Here is a 19,818-nt window from a genome sequence, read left to right on the forward strand (position 1 = left end):
TTCAATTTGAATTCTGGGAACTTCCGATTCCGGTATCCGATACGCGGGAAGTATCGGAATTCAGTATCGGAATTCCGATACCGCAAATATCGGCCGATACCCGATACTTGCGGTATCGGAATGCTCAACACTAGTCCTGAGGAGAGGTCCTGGGAGCCTTTGGAGAACATCGATGCTCCTCGTATTCTTAATAAATTTTATGCTGCTTTACGTGGGGGGGGTGTAAGGAGGGGGGTACTGTTACCTATGCCGCTTCTCGGCATCGTCGTTCCTCCGCTGCTCGGTCCGGGCGCCGCGCCTCTTGTCGCTCTGTCCCCGGGTCTGGCCCTGCCCGTCCTGCTCCTGCTCCTCGTAGCGCCGGATCCTTCTCTGTCGCAACGCGCTCCCAGCATTCCAATTCCGGGTCTGCGTGCTCCTGTGCTCCCTCTGTGCTTCCGGTACCTGGGTCCTCGGCTGGTGCGCTCTCTTTGCGCAGGCGCCCCAGCTTTCCTCAACGACGCAGGCGCAGGTTCTCCGTTACCTCTTCCTGAGGTCAATAGGTCAGTCTTCACTTAACCAATCCTGTTCCTGCCTCTACTATAAGAGGCAGGCTCTCCGGTTCTCTGGTGCCAGATTGTTTTAGCTCTTCTGCTATTGCCTTTGGCTCTCCCTGGTTTTCCCTGCTTCGTGCTCTCCGTTTTTGTCTGTGGATTCGCCTTCCCTCTGTTCCTGCCCTCTTTTGGTTTTGCCCCTTTCGTTTGCTGGTCTCTCCGCCTTTGTTGTTTAACCCTTCTTTGTTCTTTTGTTTTTTGTTCCTCAGCGTCCTCTTCTTCTCAGCTTCCTGTGTTCCGGTTTTTCCAGCCTTCTCCTTCCCTTCTTCCTGGAGCCGTCCCTTCTGGTATCTTCACCGTGGGTAAGTGACCTCTGGGCCTGCCCCTAGCGGCCCCTGTATAGGGGTTGTTTTCCACCTTAGGTCGCTCGCCCAGGGGTAGGTCTCCCCACGGTCCAGAGGGTCCACTCTAGTTTCTTCTCGGATCGCTATAACCTGCTGCTAGTAATGACGGACGATATGGCGGTACAATGTGAATACACACACGGGTTAACCTCACCCTGTGTGAAGGAAGCAAACCCTGTTGCGTCACAGGGCCACGGTACCGCACCAAAAGGGCAAGCAAGGAGTCTCAGAACTCTATCCCAAGACACAGGATTTGAGTTCATAAAATCCTCATGCGCTCGACACCGCTACTGGGGTGTCAGAGTGACAGAAATAATTATATTTTAGATGCACGAGAGTGCGTGCGGTGCCGCACTGGCAGACGCCAATAACCACCCAGGCTTGGGTCAGGAAAGCGCTGAGAAAGCGCACAGTGCTGCACTGGCGGTCACAGCAATTAGACGCTGTAATGTGTATTACGTGCTGATGGCTTAGTCAGGCGCTAGATAGCTTCCATCATTCGCGAACAGTCATCAACACAAGGAATGGGAATGATTTAGGAGCTTTTATCCATCGACATACATCCATCTACACACATACATTATCAAGTCAATACTAGCGCATGGCCATGCGGTTATGCAAAGCTTATATAGTTGCAGCATGTTCAGGACCTTCAAATAAAGGACCAATGGGAAGCTGCCACTGAAGTTTAGCCCTTTCAGGACCTTCCTGGAGGGCCAATGGGATGTGCTGCAGTATCTGAGCATGTGACCCTCGATCTCCAATGGGAGATCTTGCCCTGGGCATGCTCAGAAGGAGAAAAGCAGGACTTAGTCCCAAAAGCATCTGCTCGCCACTGCCCAACACTGACTTCAATGGCAGAAGCAGGAAAAGTAGCAGTAACTCTTTGTACAGAGTGGGTCTGAGCAAGACGCTGGGACCGATGTCTCTGCTAAGCAGACTCCACTGCGGCAGGAGAAGAATGGGAGACCGCAGCGGAGATGGTTCGAGATTCCCGTACACATAACACGCATGGATGTCTTTAGATTTTTGGAGGAAACCAAAGTACCAAAGGGAAACCCACTCAATTATGCAAACATTGTGCAGATATTGTTCTTAGTGGGATTTGAAACCAAAGTTGCAGCAGAAATAAAAGCAGGTAGTTTTCCATCATTCAATACTTAGGAATGTGTGACTAACCGGCCTTCTACACATACCCATCTGAACCACCCTTATTCCCAATTAACTAGAAATGAAACATCACACTGCGTGACATTGGATATAAGGCCACAGCACCCCATTAAATGACATTAAAATAACTTCAAGCAATATAAATTTTTTGTCTTTGAAAAAAAGGAGGGGAATTGGAGGCTCAAACATTTTGAAGATTTGCAACAGACAGCTCCACCATGCCACCCCCGGCCACACCACAACCGGCCCAGGGGGACCTAGCTGACTGTTGCCCACACCAAAATGTCCTACTGAGATCTCTCTCAGCAGGGACCCATTTTAATTCAAACACATTCCTGCAATGGGCTTCCCCGACCTCCTTTGATGTAAGCAACTTCCTTGAAACCCCCCTACTTCTCTGCCATAGTGAGCAGGCATGACCCTTTATACCTGTGAGTCCCGCTACACCAAGAGAGCCTTTTCGACTCCCCCATCAATGATAAAGCCCACATGTCTACACCAATGTCAATTAAATGAACCCCATCTGAACGTAAAATTTCCCCGGATTGCCCAATTGACGCCCACGTATGAGTGGCCTAACACCCATATCAATCGAGGGGGTCCTGAAACAAAAAACAAAATGTTAGGAGTCGAGTTTCCTCTGCTGCACAGGGGGAATCTCGATCCGTGTCTGCTGCGGTCTCCCATTCGGTATCGGCCGCAGTGGGCTCTGCTCAGCAGAGACGTCGCTCACAGCGTCTCGCTGGGGCTGATTCGGTGCATAGGGTCACTACTGCCTTTTCTGGCTTTCCTATGGTACCCTGCACTGATCTGCGGCGAGCGAGAATCTCTGGGACTAAGTCCTTGTTTACTCACACTGAGCATGCCCAGGGCAGGGTCTCCCACTGGAGGTCGAGGGCCACATGTTCGGTCACATGCTCAGGTGCTGCAGTACATTCCATTGGTCCTTCTGGAAGGTCCTGAAGGGGCAAAACATGCTCAGGTACTGCAGCACTTTCCATTGGTCCTTCTGGAAGGTCCTGAAAGGGCAAAAACTTCAGTAGCAGCTTCCTGTGCTGCAACTATATAAACTGCGCATGACCGCACGGCCATGCGCTAGTATTGTCTTATGTTATGTGCTTTGCGCCAGTGTGGTCACATGTATGTGTGTTCAGGGACCCGGCTGAAATAAGCCCCTAGAATGCTGGCTCCTCCGGCGAGGAGATTGAGTCTGAGTGTATTCAGGGACCTGGCTGAAATAAGCCCCTAGAATGCTGGCTCCTCCGGCGAGGAGATTGAGTCTGAGTGTATTCAGGGACCCGGCTGAAATAAGCCCCTAGAATGCTGGCTCATCCGGCGAGGAGTTTTGTGTGTTTGTGTGACCACTGACTGCTCTCTGTTTGGGCAGTTAGCCTGTGCCTCTGTGGAGTCTAACAGGGCACAGTGCTTTCCTTTCACGGCTACTCAGTGAATTAACTGAGTTAGTCTATACCGCCATATAGCTCCGCCGTTTGCTAACAGCAGGTACTCCTGCACGGTGGACCCCGGGCTGCGAACGCACCAATATCAATAAACATCTCTATTTACTCGGTGCGTTCCGCTAGCCCTAACAGAATACTAGCGCCAGGGTCTGGCTAGTAAATGGCGGACATTCAGCAATCTTTGCAGTATATCCAGCAGCTGGAGGGTAGGTTGGCGGCTCTCGAGAGCTCAACCTCAGCTGTGGATGTTACCGCAGTTGCTGTACAGGCTGCTAGCGTGGCTGCAGCAACCTTGTCCACTGCCACCCCTGTTCCGACGTTATCTCGCCTCCCGCTGCCAGAAAAATTTTCTGGAAATAGCAAAACTTGTAGGGGATTCGTGAGTCAGTGCTCTATTCACCTCGAGCTCCTGGCTGCACGTTTTCCTACAGAGCGGGCTAAGGTGGGATTTATTGTGTCTCTTTTGTCGGACAGGGCGTTGGAGTGGGCTACGCCGCTGTGGGAGCGTGGTGCTCATGTGGTGCAGAGTGCTCCGTTGTTCCTGAGCACTCTGAAAAAGGTATTTTTAGGACCTCAAGTCACCCATGACACAGCGCTCCAACTACTGGCATTAACTCAGGGTGAGTCCTTGGTCAGCCATTTTTCCGTCCGCTTCCGTACTTTAGCTTCCGAGCTGGAGTGGTCGGATAAAGCCCTTATCCCCATATTTTGGAGGGGCCTGGCTGACCACATTAAGGACGCTCTGGCCACTAGGGAGATTCCTGCCACACTGGAGGAGTTAATAACTGTCTCTACTCGTATTGACCTCCGTTTTAACGAGCGGAGGTTGGAGCGAGCCCAGTGTAGGCAGAGGTTTCGGCTGGCTCCCACCTTCGCCAAACCTTTGGAATCCCCAGTCCAGGCATCCGAGTCACATGAGGCCTTAGAGGTGACACGAGCGGGATCCAAGTCTCAGTCTGCCCGTGCACATAAGGTCCGTCATGTTTGCCAGCAGTCAGGACACCTTGCCTCCAAGGTTCCTCAGCGGTCGGGGAAATGTCAGCGTCTAGTGGCAGTTGGAGGAGGTACACTAGACACGGTGACGTTTGCCTCAAAGTTGTCCTTCAAAGGGACAATTACCATAGGCCCATCCACTCTTATGGTCGAGCTATGCGTGGATTCTGGGGCAGAGGGTAACTTTTTGTTTTCCGCTTTTGCCCAGCGTCATGCAATACCCTTGGTGATGCTTGCCAAGCCGGTAACCGTTCGAGTGGTAAATCGGTCAACACTACCTTCACAGATTACCCACCAAACCATTCCTTTCATGCTATCTGTGTCTCCATCACATCAGGAGATAATCTCCCTATTAGTCATTCCTGAGGGAATTTATGAGGTCCTGTTGGGGATACCATGGCTTCGCTACCATTCTCCTCATATTGAGTGGTCCTCTGGGAGAATTTTGGGATGGAGTAAATCTTGCGAGGGTAGATGTCTGAGGGAGTGCATTCAGGTTGCTATTACACAGGTACCCGCATATCTTTCCTCTCTCCCCAAGCACTATTGGCCCTATGCAGACATGTTCTCCAAAAGAGCTGCGGAGACCCTTCCGCCTCACCGCCCCTATGACTGTCCTATTGACCTCTTGCCTGGTGCTGAGCCTCCCCGGGGTCGAGTCTATCCGTTATCTCTCCCGGAGACGGAGGCAATGTCCCAGTACATCCAGGAGAATCTGGCAAGAGGATTCATTAGGAAGTCAGTGTCACCGGCAGGGTTCTTCTTCGTACAGAAGAAGACTGGAGACTTACGTCCATGCATAGACTACAGGGGTCTTAATGCCATCACCGTTAAGAACAAGTACCCACTACCCCTGATATCTGAGCTGTTTGATAGGCTACGGGGAGCGAGGGTATTTACAAAGTTAGATCTGCGGGGTGCTTACAACCTGATTCGCATCCGTGAGGGGGATGAATGGAAGACGGCTTTTAACACCAGGGATGGGCACTATGAATATCTGGTGATGCCCTTCGGGCTCTGTAATGCCCCAGCCATTTTCCAAGACTTTGTGAACGACATCTTCCGGGATATGCTCACCATCTCGGTCGTAGTCTATCTGGATGATGTTCTCATCTTCTCTCCAGATATTGACTCCCATCGGAGAGATGTTTGCAAAGTCTTCGACCTCTTACGGGCAAACTCCCTCTACGCCAAGTTGGAGAAGTGTGTGTTTGAGCAGGAGTCCTTGCCTTTCCTTGGTTATATCATCTCTGCCCAGGGTTTGGCTATGGATCCTGCCAAGCTACAGGCTGTAATGGACTGGCAGGAACCCCATTCTCCTAAAGCGGTGCAGCGCTTTATGGGGTTCATTAATTACTATCGCCAGTTCATTCCACACTTCTCAACTTTGGTAGCTCCCTTGGTTGCCCTCACCAAGAAGGGAGCAAATCCCAAGTTGTGGTCAGAGGAGGTCTCCAAAGCCTTTCTCTCGATCAAGTCACACTTCGCTAGCGCTCCCATCCTACATCGCCCCGATGTTGATAAGCCATTTATCTTGGAGGTGGATGCCTCATCCGTTGGTGCTGGAGCAGTCCTTTTCCAAAAGGATGCTCAAGGTCGGAAGCATCCTTGCTTCTTCTTCTGCAAGACCTTCACACCAGCGGAGAGGAATTATTCCATCGGGGACAGGGCTGTCCATGAAGTTGGCTTTTTTGGAGTGGAGACATCTCTTGGAGGGAGCTCGCTTTCCCTTCCAAGTCTTCACTGACCACAAGAACTTGGTGTATCTGCAAACGGCCCAGCGGCTGAATTCTCGCCAGGCTAGATGGTCCCTGTTCTTCTCCCGGTTCCATTTTACTCTCCATTTCCTCTCCGGGGAGAAGAACGTTCGTGCTGATGCTCTCTCCCGCTCCGTGGTGTCATCGGAGGAGGAGGAGGAGGAGCCTCGGCTTATTGTCCCTTCTGAGAGCCTGAGAACTGTAGCTCCGGTTTCGCTAGAGTCTGTGCCCCCGGGCAAGACTTTTGTACCAGCTAACTTGCGACCGGAGGTTCTCTCTTGGGCTCACACCTCCAGAGTGGGTGGGCATTTTGGGACCAAGAGGACATCTGAGCTTCTGGCGAGAACATACTGGTGGCCGCATATGGCCCGAGATGTCAAGGACTATATTGAGGCGTGCGTTTCTTGCGCCCAGAATTGGTCTCCTCGGCAACGGCCTGCTGGGTTGCTTTACCCTCTACCGGTGGCAGACAGGCCCTGGGAGATGGTCGGGATGGACTTTGTGGTGGGTCTACCCAAGTCGCGTGGCTGCTCCATTTTTTGGGTTGTCACCGACCATTTCTCCAAGATGGTGCATTTGGTGCCGCTTCCTCGGTTACCCTCAGCACGGGCCTTGGCGGTGTTGTTCATTAAACACGTTTTCCGTTTGCATGGTATGCCTGATAAGATTGTCAGTGATCGGGGTCCCCAGTTCGCATCTCGGTTTTGGAGAGAGCTCTGCCGTTTACTCAGCATAGAGTTAAACCTCTCCTCTGCATACCATCCCGAGACGAATGGGTTGGTGGAGAGAACCAACCAGACTCTGGTGACATATTTGCGACATTTCGTCTCTGCTAGGCAGGATGACTGGGCATCTTTGCTACCTTGGGCGGAATTTGCCCTGAACAACGCCATAGCCGATTCCACTGGTCAAACTCCTTTTCTCCTTAATTACGGCCAGCATCCGCGTGTCCCTGTGCCCATGCCCGTGTCATCCACCGATTCTAGGGTGGCAGACTGGGCGGTGGAGGCACGTGACATCTGGGACCGCACACAGGATGCCATCCGGGCCTCCAAGGAGAGAATGAGAGTTTCGGCTGATACACACCGGCGCCCCGCTCCTGTCTTTGCTCCTGGCGACTTAGTGTGGCTCTCCGCCCGTAACATCAGGCTGCGAGTTGAGTCCACTAAGTTTGCTCCTCGCTACATTGGCCCGTTTAAGGTTCTGGAACAGGTCAACCCTGTGGTCTACCGTTTAGCTATTCCTCCACACCTTGGTATCACCGATACTTTCCACGTTTCCCTCTTAAAGCCCGTTCATTTGTCCCGGTTTTCCGAGTCATCTGCTGGGACATCGGGTTCATCCACGGATGAGTTTGAGGTGAATGCTATTGTGGGGTGCAAGGTGGTACGTGGCAAGAAATTTTATCTGGTGGACTGGAAGGGTCACGGCCCAGAGGATAGAACCTGGGAGCCTGTGGAGCACATTCGGGCTCCGCTGCTTATCGCAGCTTTTGAGCGTAGTGAGGCTCAAGGAGGGGGGGCCCTAGGAGGGGGGGTAATGTTAGGAGTCGAGTTTCCTCTGCTGCACAGGGGGAATCTCGATCCGTGTCTGCTGTGGTCTCCCATTCGGTATCGGCCGCAGTGGGCTCTGCTCAGCAGAGACGTCGCTCCCAGCGTCTCGCTGGGGCTGATTCGGTGCATAGGGTCACTACTGCCTTTTCTGGCTTTCCTATGGTACCCTGCACTGATCTGCGGCGAGCGAGCCTCTCTGGGACTAAGTCCTTGTTTACTCACACTGAGCATGCCCAGGGCAGGGTCTCCCATTGGAGGTCGAGGGCCACATGTTCGGTCACATGCTCAGGTGCTGCAGTACATTCCATTGGTCCTTCTGGAAGGTCCTGAAAGGGCAAAACATGCTCAGGTACTGCAGCACTTTCCATTGGTCCTTCTGGAAGGTCCTGAAAGGGCAAAAACTTCAGTAGCAGCTTCCTGTGCTGCAACTATATAAACTGCGCATGACCGCACGGCCATGCACTAGTATTGTCTTATGTTATGTGCTTTGCGCCAGTGTGGTCACATGTATGTGTGTTCAGGGACCCGGCTGAAATAAGCCCCTAGAATGCTGGCTCCTCCGGCGAGGAGGTTGAGTCTGAGTGTATTCAGGGACCTGGCTGAAATAAGCCCCTAGAATGCTGGCTCCTCCGGCGAGGAGTTTTGTGTGTTTGTGTGACCACTGACTGCTCTCTGTTTGGGCAGTTAGCCTGTGCCTCTGTGGAGTCTAACAGGGCACAGTGCTTTCCTTTCACGGCTACTCAGTGAATTAACTGAGTTAGTCTATACCGCCATATAGCTCCGCCGTTTGGAAGCAGCAGGTACTCCTGCACGGTGGACCCCGGGCTGCGAACGCACCAATATCAATAAACATCTCTATTTACTCGGTGCGTTCCGCTAGCCCTAACACAAAAAGATGGAATTTAACAAACCCCTATACAAGCTAATACCAAGCTAATAATGCAACCAAAATACTAAAAAAATTGGTGGGGAGAGGAGGTGTAGGAAGGGAAGGCCTACAACATATGGGGCAGGACGTATGACCGATACCGATACCTTGCAGATTCCCAGCGACCGATCTTTTTCACTACTTTAACCCCCAAACCCCACCGAGCAGCCTCTATGGCCACCCCAATCCGAAATGAATGAGAACCAAACTCTAAACCATTCAAACCACAATGAGCCAGTCTCTGCCTAAAAATGGTAATAAACTGATACACCGATAACACAGAGCCATCCTGATGTACCAAAAAGGTGCAGGACCTCTCACCTCCAAGAGCGAACAAACTCATCTCATTGGGCATTCAAACAAACCGACCACTCCCCACAATTCCACCAAACAACTACTACCGGCTGTTTCAGTCTTTGACCACCTCAGATAGCACCGTACAGCCTCCTCTGAGCACACTACATCCTGTAATAACAGCCAACCATGACATTTAACATTCCTGCTCACCAGCTCACTTACCCTAAATGCACCAAAGAATGCCAAAACAAAGGCTGCCCCAAACAGCCGGCATTCATATTCCGAACTACACACAACATCAAGGCAACAAAACAGCTGACCCAGTATTTCAAACAATACCAGGCACCTCCAATCCCTTACTGGAGGACTCCTCTGAAATGCTTTCATCGCTTGACAAACCTAAAAATCCTTAGAAAATCCCTCCAACCCATAAGTTTAAAGAAGAATGCCAAACCTGCTAACCTACCCTCTACCACTGAAAAAGACAAGCCCTCCTGAAATGCTTTGCCAATCATAAACAACAGTAAGTATGGACGGTTAGATTCCATCACATGCTCACCAACTGACTTCTCAAGCTTTTGCCAAAGATGCCACGCAGAAAGGTATCGGGACCATGTACGAGGGTGAGCCGAATGCCTCACCATATTTAATGCTGAACGGACACTGTCTCCCACAACCGCCGGGGCCAATCGGTCTCCAACTGCTCCTCATCTGGCTCAAGTTCCTGAAAATGATCCCAATGAAAGCGAGACAATGCATCAGCTATTGAATTCTGAACACACGGTACATGCTCGGCACAAAACCAGATATTAAAAAACAAACACCTGAGCACTAGATGGCGCAACACAGACAAAAGCGGCAAACAACTAGCCAAAAAGTTATTATTACAATGCACAAAACTCAAATTATCACAAAAGAAACACACTTTCTTGTTCCCTAACTTAGTGCCCCAAACATCCAAAGCTACTACAAAGGGAAACATTTCCAGCAGCGCCAACTTCCTTGATTCCGGCCACTCCCCACACTCCATTTTCTGCCCAAATAAGCCCTGAAACCACACGAACCAGACGCGTCCGTGAACAAAATGAGATCCACATTAGACAGAACTCGATCCAGCCATACTTACCTGACATTACAAGATTAAAGAAAATCAACCCAAACAGACAAGTTCGTCTTGTGCTCCGAATTCAATCTTACAAAATGCAACAGATGTGTAAAAAACTCGTCCCATGGGTAACATTCTGCTTGCAAAATTTAACTTACCCCAAAGAGATTGCAATTGGCACAGGCACAATTTTTTCGCCTGCAAAGCCTCCTGCCCACAAGACTTCAAGTCCAACAACTTGTCCTCTGGCAAGCGGCATTCCATCTTAACTGAAACTAATTCAATTAATGAAAAATTTCAAAACCGTTGAGGTACCCGCCATCTTCTCCAGGGCCAACGGAATACCAAAATGAGAAGCTAACTGTTCAACCGTTGTAGGCAGCAAAGAACAAACAGCGGACCCAGCCGACCCAATACACAAAAAAATCATCCAAATAGTGTAAAATTGAATCCAAGGTGGATTCCTCCCTCACTACTCATTAAATAAAGCACCAAAAGAAAAAATGAAGTGAAGAAGAGAGTACAATATAAAACAATAAATTTATTCAGAACTTATTCTAAAAAAGTGTATTTACACATGATATAAAATTAGACACAAAAATGCACAAAAATGTGGGGGGAACGGAAACCTCCAAATACCAGGGGAGGCACCCCACAAACTATCACTGTGGTGTGGTACTGATAATGATCCTAAAGAGGCAGCTAAATAGATTGGTTAAAATATTTGTCTAGACAATCAAAGAAATGCTTAGAGGATCAAAGAATAGTGTGCAACGCACAGGGTTAACTGATAAATGGTAATAAATAATCTTGGAAAGGACGTATATCCGTACGATCAAAAGCATATGTACCCGGTATCTTGGCATGCAGTATGCTATAAAAGAATCTGGGGAGTGTACTTGGCACTATATATATGCAGGTAGGGTATATGATACAGCGCCTATCTAGATATAGTGAATAAAGGTATTTTACCTGAGATGAATAGATGTCAGGAACCTGGGCGTGATAACAGGATAGTGTGGAGGCCTCCCGCGCCCGACAAGCGCCGTTTCACAATAAAGCTTCCTCAAATGGGGCGTGGATAGGTAGGTGGATGTTGGCGGTGTTTTTATAGATAGATTTAGATGAGGGGGGAGGGCCGTGGTAATCTCAGTTAGCGCGCGTCAGCAGTGCTGCGTCTCCCATAACCAAAGGGACTTCCGGATCGGCGCACACATGACACGCAGAGAGACGCGCTGCGGTCATGTCATCGGCGCCTCCGGAAGTCAGGGGAGGCAAGCGGACACTGCGCGTGCGCAGTAGATCCACGGACCCAAGGGGAAAACTGGGCATGCGCGGGTATCGACCGAGGACAGACTGGTTGCCATGGATAGAGGAAGGCGGAGTTGGCAAGAGAAGGGAGGAGACAGCTACGAGTGATCATGGAACATGTCAGAGCCGCATATGGGCAGGAGTGAACAGGGACTGTATTGTGTGTTAGAGCGGGTGAAGAGGAGGGGACTAGGGGGGACATAAGACATACTAAATGCGCCGCAAGATGACACATGTGGTCGGAGATAAGCTATGCTGAGAGCATGGGAAAGGTACTATAGGAAGGGAGCAAGGTGCCAGGGGAAAATTAAAAGTTATAAAGGGAAGACATATCCTAAGATAAGTGGATCTGATACCAAATGGGGAAAAACAAAACAAAATAAGAGTAATAAATGAATTAAATCATGAATAAAGTAATAAATGAAGTAATATGAGATAGAAAATTGAGCCAATCACATGGCAGGCCACGGAGTGATAAACTGGGTGCCAAAGAGATATATCACGGGGACTGATCTCTGAGAAAGGGCAAGGCAGGGGCCTAAAGAAATCCCTGTTGTGTGGAGGTGTGAAAGGGATAGGAATGGGGAATATCTGTACCAAACCTATGGATATAATGGTGAGGGGACATAGGCAGACAAGTGCAAAAAGAGGGCATAAAGTATTGATGAGTGCCACGTTGCAGCCACTGCTAGTTAAGGGCGAAAAGTACTAAGGGGAGTGAGGAGAGCCGGGTAAAGGCGTAAGGTGCGATGAGTGCGATGGGTGACAATAAATATGATGTCGGCTGATGATGAGGAGTCCCGCAAAACCGGGATGCCAGTGGCGTAAAGTGCAATAAATGCCATTACTAAGCGTGATGAGTAATAATACATAAAGTATCCACTAGCTGTGCAATAAATGCCATCGCTAAGCGTGATGAGTGATAGTGAATGAAGTATCCACTACCTAGTTAAAAGTGAGTGAAATAATGAGAGAAATAAAAATAAAATTAAAAATATTTACACAAGAGTGGGGATATGAAGGACATACAAGGTTAATGAGAAATGATAAAGATAATATTAAGATTAGTGAGTAAAAACATATAAGTATACAGATATGCAGATGTATGTCTAGGGGCCCATAGTCCACAGTACTGACACATATGCTGCAGAACAATTAGACATCTATAGTCCTCATAATTCCCCAGTTCTTATTTTATAAGAGTCCAGAAAGATATTACGGCAAAAGTCCATGAGCAAAGCGAAGAATTCTCGTTATATAAAAGTCCAGAGGAATATTGGTAATGTAGCATAGATCCATGGACAGGGAAGAAGAGTTCTTGTTATTGAGGGAGCCGTTCTGGGTTAACCTTAGGTCTCTTCCATATGGCATCTGACGTGAGAATGTCCAGCATATTGCGGTGATTAGTCCGGGCCGTCTTCCAGGTTATATGACCAGTACTGACAAAAAGCGCATATCGCCATGGGGGATTTGCAGTGAGTGTGAGTCTAAGGGAAGAAAATCCAATAAATAAAAGCACATAAAAACACGAAAGAACAAAGTTAAAAACCACCTTAAAAACAATCCAAAAAGGAGGGAAGCGGTTACAGGAAAGAGATGAAACCGAAGTTTTCATTAAGGCCGCAGGGGGTAACTGTGTCCAGGCGGTATATCTAACCGCGAAAGGGATTTAGCCAAGTCACCCCCACGAGTGCCAAGATTAATCTGATCAATTGCTTTAAAGAGGAAATTTTTGGGGTCACTGCCATGATAGATTTTAAAATGCCGTGGTATTGTTTTTAAGAGAGACATGTCTGTAATGGTTTTGGCTTTCTCGATGTCACGGATGTGTTCTCGGACACGGATTTTCATCTCTCTTGTGGTGAGTCCGATATATATCAGTTTGCAAGGGCATGTGGCGTGGTATATTACCCCCTGAGATGAACATGTGAGGTGTTTTCTTATATCAAAGCTTCTAGAGCCATTGGAGTTGCTGAAAGAGGATGCCTTTTTCATATTAAGGCAGGCTTTACATCCTCCACAGGGGAAAAAAACCATTCCTGAGGGACTGGGTATCGGGTGTACGAGTAGGGTCATAATGACTGTGTACCAATAGATCCCTCAGGTTGCCACTCCTTTTCGCTACCATGGAGGGAGAAGGGGGAAGGATTTTGCATAATATAGGGTCCGTTAGTAAGATATTCCAATGCTTTAGGAAGGCTGCTTTAATATCTTTCCATCGGTTGTTGTATGTGGATATATATCTCACCTGATTGTTTGCCTGAGGTTTTTTTACAGAGTAGAGGAGTTGTTCTCTATTCGAGTTTTTAGCTCTTCTATATCCGTTTTTGATGCTCCTTTTGCTATATCCCCGGTTTAGAAATCTTTTAGTGAGATCCACGGCCTGATCCTCAAAGTTGGAGGGTTCAGAGCAAATTCTTTTGGCTCTAAGAAATTGGCCTATCGGTATGCCTTTTATGGTGGCCGGTGGATGTGAGGAAGTGGCGTGAAGCAGGGAATTTGTGGCTGTAGGTTTTCTATATAAATTAGTATTGATTATACCTTCCGCCGAGACTTTAATGTTGATGTCTAGGAAATCTAGTTCTCTCCCATATTTGTATGTTAAAAAGATATTGGATTTATTGTTGTTGAGTTTGGCCATATTAGTATATGTAGATCCTCCACAGTTCCCTCCCAGACAAACCACACGTCGTCAATGTACCTCATCCAGCCCTGTACACCTTGTATTTCGGGGATGGTATCGCCCTGAAAGATCTCTCTTTCCCAGGCTCCCAAGAAAAGGTTGGCGTAAGAGGGGGCACAAGAGGCCCCCATGGCAGTGCCCTGTGTCTGTAGGTAGATGTTTTTATTAAATATAAAGAAGTTATCTGTAAGGACGAACTCTAAGAGAGTCAGGATTAATTTTGTTAGATCCGGGTCCAAGTTGCTGGTTTGCAGATACCATGCAGTAGCTTTGAGGCCGTCCTCATGTCTTATGGAGGTGTATAGAGCTTCTACATCGGCGGTCACCATGAGCATGTGGTTTTCCAGACATAAGTTGTTCAGTTTTTGTAGGGCTGATGTAGTGTCTTGGATGTAGGATGGCAATGTCAAGACTAAAGGTTTTAGGTAGAAGTCAATGAAGTCTGAGACTATCTCGCACAAACTGCCATTGCCCGAGATAATGGGTCTTCCAAGCGGGTCCAGCGGGTCTTTATGTAATTTTGGAATCAGGTATAAGGTGGAGAGTTTGGGGTGGATTCTCTGAATACATTCCACCATTTTTTTGGTAACAATACCTTTTTCAAATGCTTTCTCTATTATGTCTAGCAGATCCGTCTGGTATTTTGTAAGAGGGTGATAACATAGTTTTTTATAGCAGTGGGGGGCATTTAGCAATTTCTGTGCTTGTTTTTCATACATATGAGTTGGCCAAATGACCAAATTGCCCCCCTTATCTGCTGGTTTGAAAACTACATCATCGAGGGATTGTAAGCGAGTGAGCGCGAGTTTTTCCTCCTTGGTGAGATTGGAGTTCCAAGAGGGTTTTTGAGCTAGGGCTTCAATTTCGGTTGTGAGGACTTTGGTGAATACCTCAATGGCTGAACATGTGTTTATGGGAGGGAATTTTTATTTATTTATTTTTATTGGATTTTCTTCCCTTAGTCTCACACTCACTGCAAATCCCCCATGGCGATATGCGCTTTTTGTCAGTACTGGTCATATAACCTGGAAGACGGCCCGGACTAATCACCGCAATATGCTGGACATTCTCACGTCAGATGCCATATGGAAGAGACCTAAGGTTAACCCAGAACGGCTCCCTCAATAACAAGAACTCTTCTTCCCTGTCCATGGATCTATGCTACATTACCAATATTCCTCTGGACTTTTATATAACGAGAATTCTTCGCTTTGCTCATGGACTTTTGCCGTAATATCTTTCTGGACTCTTATAAAATAAGAACTGGGGAATTATGAGGACTATAGATGTCTAATTGTTCTGCAGCATATGTGTCAGTACTGTGGACTATGGGCCCCTAGACATACATCTGCATATCTGTATACTTATATGTTTTTACTCACTAATCTTAATATTATCTTTATCATTTCTCATTAACCTTGTATGTCCTTCATATCCTCACTCTTGTGTAAATATTTTTAATTTTATTTTTATTTCTCTCATTATTTCACTCACTTTTAACTAGGTGGTGGATACTTCATTCACTATCACTCATCACGCTTAGCGATGGCATTTATTGCACAGCTAGTGGATACTTTATGTATTATTACTCATCACGCTTAGTGATGGCATTTATTGCACTTTACGCCACTGGCATCCCGGTTTTGCGGGACTCCTCATCATCAGCCGACATCATATTTATTGTCAACCATCGCACTCATCGCACCTTACGCCTTTACCCGGCTCTCCTCACTCCCCTTAGTACTTTTCGCCCTTAACTAGCAGTGGCTGCAACGTGGCACTCATCAATACTTTATGCCCTCTTTTTGCACTTGTCTGCCTATGTCCCCTCACCATTATATCCATAGGTTTGGTACAGATATTCCCCATTCCTATCCCTTTCACACCTCCACACAACAGGGATTTCTTTAGGCCCCTGCCTTGCCCTTTCTCAGAGATCAGTCCCCGTGATATATCTCTTTGGCACCCAGTTTATCACTCCGTGGCCTGCCATGTGATTGGCTCAATTTTCTATCTCATATTACTTCATTTATTACTGTATTCATGATTTAATTCATTTATTACTCTTATTTTGTTTTGTTTTTCCCCATTTGGTATCAGATCCACTTATCTTAGGATATGTCTTCCCTTTATAACTTTTAATTTTCCCCTGGCACCTTGCTCCCTTCCTATAGTACCTTTCCCATGCTCTCAGCATAGCTTATCTCCGACCACATGTGTCATCTTGCGGCGCATTTAGTATGTCTTATGTCCCCCCTAGTCCCCTCCTCTTCACCCGCTCTAACACACAATACAGTCCCTGTTCACTCCTGCCCATATGCGGCTCTGACATGTTCCATGATCACTCGTAGCTGTCTCCTCCCTTCTCTTGCCAACTCCGCCTTCCTCTATCCATGGCAACCAGTCTGTCCTCGGTCGATACCCGCGCATGCCCAGTTTTCCCCTTGGGTCCATGGATCTACTGCGCCGCTATTTAGCTGCCTCTTTAGGATCATTATCAGTACCACACCACAGTGATAGTTTGTGGGGTGCCTCCCCTGGTATTTGGAGGTTTCCGTTCCCCCCACATTTTTGTGCATTTTTGTGTCTAATTTTATATCATGTGTAAATACACTTTTTTAGAATAAGTTCTGACTAAATTTATTGTTTTATATTGTACTCTCTTCTTCACTTCATTTTTTCTTTTGGTTTTTTACCATTTGAAAATATGTGTATGCTCTATGTGGAAGTGACTCTAAGCCATTGTCAAATATAGGACTATGGGAATAATCATTAAATAAAGCAACTAAACTTCCTAAAATAAGAACACGAGATTGAACAACCCATTAGTAAACAACAATTCACGTAATACTGGCTGTCCCCAAAACAACCGAGTAAATAAAAACTCTCAGGGTGCACCGGAAGCAAATAAAAAGCGGACTCAATGTCAGTTTTCGCCATCAGAGATCCTTTTCCCAGCCTACACACCCAGTCCACTGCCTTATCAAACAAAACGTACGGTACCGACGCCAAACTCGGATCAATACCATCATTAACAGAGCTGCCTTGAGGGTAAGACAAGTGATGGATTAAGCAGAACTTGTTAGCCTCCTTCTTAGGCATGAAACCAAGTGGCGAAACACATAAAGATGGTAATAGGGGCACCAAAAATGGACCCACCATGAGACCCAAAGCAATCTTCTTATCCAGTTTGTACCTAATCACTGCCACATGCATCCTAGTGAAAGCAAGGTGTTAGGTTGCCCTGAACGAGGCACCGCGGATAACGGAATCCTAAAGCCAAAATTATAACCATTGCTTAACAAGAATGCCCCCTCCCTATCCAGATACCTATTTAGAAATGGAAGCATCCGATCGATTCTTACCGGCGTCCTCCCTTTTTGTAGAAGTCTCGTGTGACTTCCCCTTTCCTTTCGTAAAGCACTTGGAATGGCTGTGAGACCCTAAGCACATTTGTGCTTATATTTATAGGATGTGCTGAAACAGCACTCCCGTTCATTAAACTTCCAACACACCCCCTTTCTGGAACCTGCAAAGGACGCTGCCAAATTGGCAGAGCTCCCAGTACTCCTGGGAAAGGACTGCGAGGCCAACTTTGGTGCTGCCATCAACCGCAACCACAAACTAATATCCTTGTGGCCCACCGCAAACTAGAATGGACGGCCTTCCTTAGCCTGAACTGCTCATCATACCTCAGCCAGGCCATCCCACCATAAATTTGTTATGCTTCACCAATGGAATCTAAATAACAAAATAATGCCAAACAGTTCTCTGGAGCTTTCTCCCCAATGACACTCGCTAATATGGTAAACACCTGCAACCAGTTCTGAAAAGTGCGAGGAATAAGGTGATAAAGCCTGCACTCCTCCTCATCCTTATTACTCTCATCCAGTTTAACCCTGTCCAGATTAATCTTTTACAAAGGTAACAGAGAAAAGATTTCCACGTACTTGACCTTTCATATTTTTTCTCTCACTTCCTGCTTCAAATGCGCCCCTAAGGGGCTGTCAAAGCACACATAGACCTCACCCCTCGCTCTGTCATCCAAACAAAACACATCCACGGTAGTCGATGAAGCCGGTGGTGACGAGACCGTCTCATTAACTGCCACTTGAGCAACCGCAACCAGTGTGAGAATCTCACTAGTAACAACCAGTGGGGCCTCCACCACCCCTTCTGACCCCGAAACACCAACACCACCCTGCCAAACTCTGCCAAGACCTGACACCAGTGATAAAAAACCCCGCACCATACAAAAAAATTCCAACACCACCTCACTTATACGTTTAGTACTCACCACACTACCAGCAGCCAAATTCCTCCTAGAATACCACTCGCTCACATCCATATCATTCACATTTTACAGGGGTGCATGTGAACCACATGAATTGTCAAGGAAAAAAAAAACCACATGAATTACCAGCTCGACTATGAGGGGGCCTTATAACAGCTGTCTCATGTCCTCCATGATGTTTGCCTTCGCTGTCTGCACTGTCAGTCGAAATTTAGCCCTCCTCTTCAGAGGCAGTCTGGCTTGAGGACATCGCCAAGTAAACCTGATGTAAGCAACCCACCGCTAGACCTGGACATCCTATTTACCATGGCGTGTCGTGTGGATGTAGGACACAATTCACCTGCACGCCTGAAGCCCGCATCCCTGGCAGCAATCTGCCCTCTTCCATGAAAATCACCATGGCCTCCAATGCTCCAGGATTGGTAGCATCCTGCCCCCCCGCACCAATCTTCCAGATCTTTGTCCCCGGGATTGTGCTGCTCCTGAAGCCCGGGATCTTAGCGGATCCTCCAGCCGTTCCCCTGTGTGACCGGGTCTCCATCCTCTCCACCTTTGCTGCCTGGGCCTGGCGTGGCTGCACCTGCCGCGTCGTGGCATCCGCTCCTGTTGCGCATACAGCTGCCTGGTCCTGGTGCTGACACACTTGCTGCTCCTCTGCTGGCTCCATCCTCGCTGCTGCAGTGGAGGCCCTGCTCCTCAGAGCCAGCTACACTTCCTGGTCAGCAATACCACCTGACCAGGATGACGTCACAAAGGGGGCAGAGCCAACAATGTCACTTCCCCGTCTCCTGGAACCTGCCGACGCTGAGGAACTCCCCCAGAGCAATGTCCAGTGGCTGCAGGCTGAAACTGCACCGAAGATCAGGATGGGTCCCTGGGCAAGCTCTTCAGCCAGCGCCTGGTCTGGGGATTCGCATCCGGGCTTATTTGGGTCCTCCTGGCACAACCCAGAGGCGCTGCGGAAGTAGCCACCTCAGCAGTCCCACCAACAGCATTACACATCTGCAACTGATCCTGTAGCCACTGCTGTCCTCTGCTTGCTGCTAAGGCACAGATCTCCTGGAAAAGAGCTCCCATAACATTTAGGTAAGCTACAATCCCGATTGAACTACACCCTCCGCCCCTCACCTAAAGTACACCCTCACAGGATACCTCCCACTATCCAATCAAAAAACACCACAATTCATGCCCAAACTCTATCTATCACATTAACCCTTACCACCCAAAGTTAGGGCCTAGCAACCTCCTTAGTCATGCGGCCCTCCCTTTACCCCCCCCTATGGGGGATAAAGTCCAGGCCATACTATACTCTAAGAAAGTCATCTGATTGGTG

Source organism: Ranitomeya imitator, chromosome 4 (assembly GCF_032444005.1).
Source record: "Ranitomeya imitator isolate aRanImi1 chromosome 4, aRanImi1.pri, whole genome shotgun sequence".
NCBI lineage: Eukaryota > Metazoa > Chordata > Amphibia > Anura > Dendrobatidae > Ranitomeya > Ranitomeya imitator.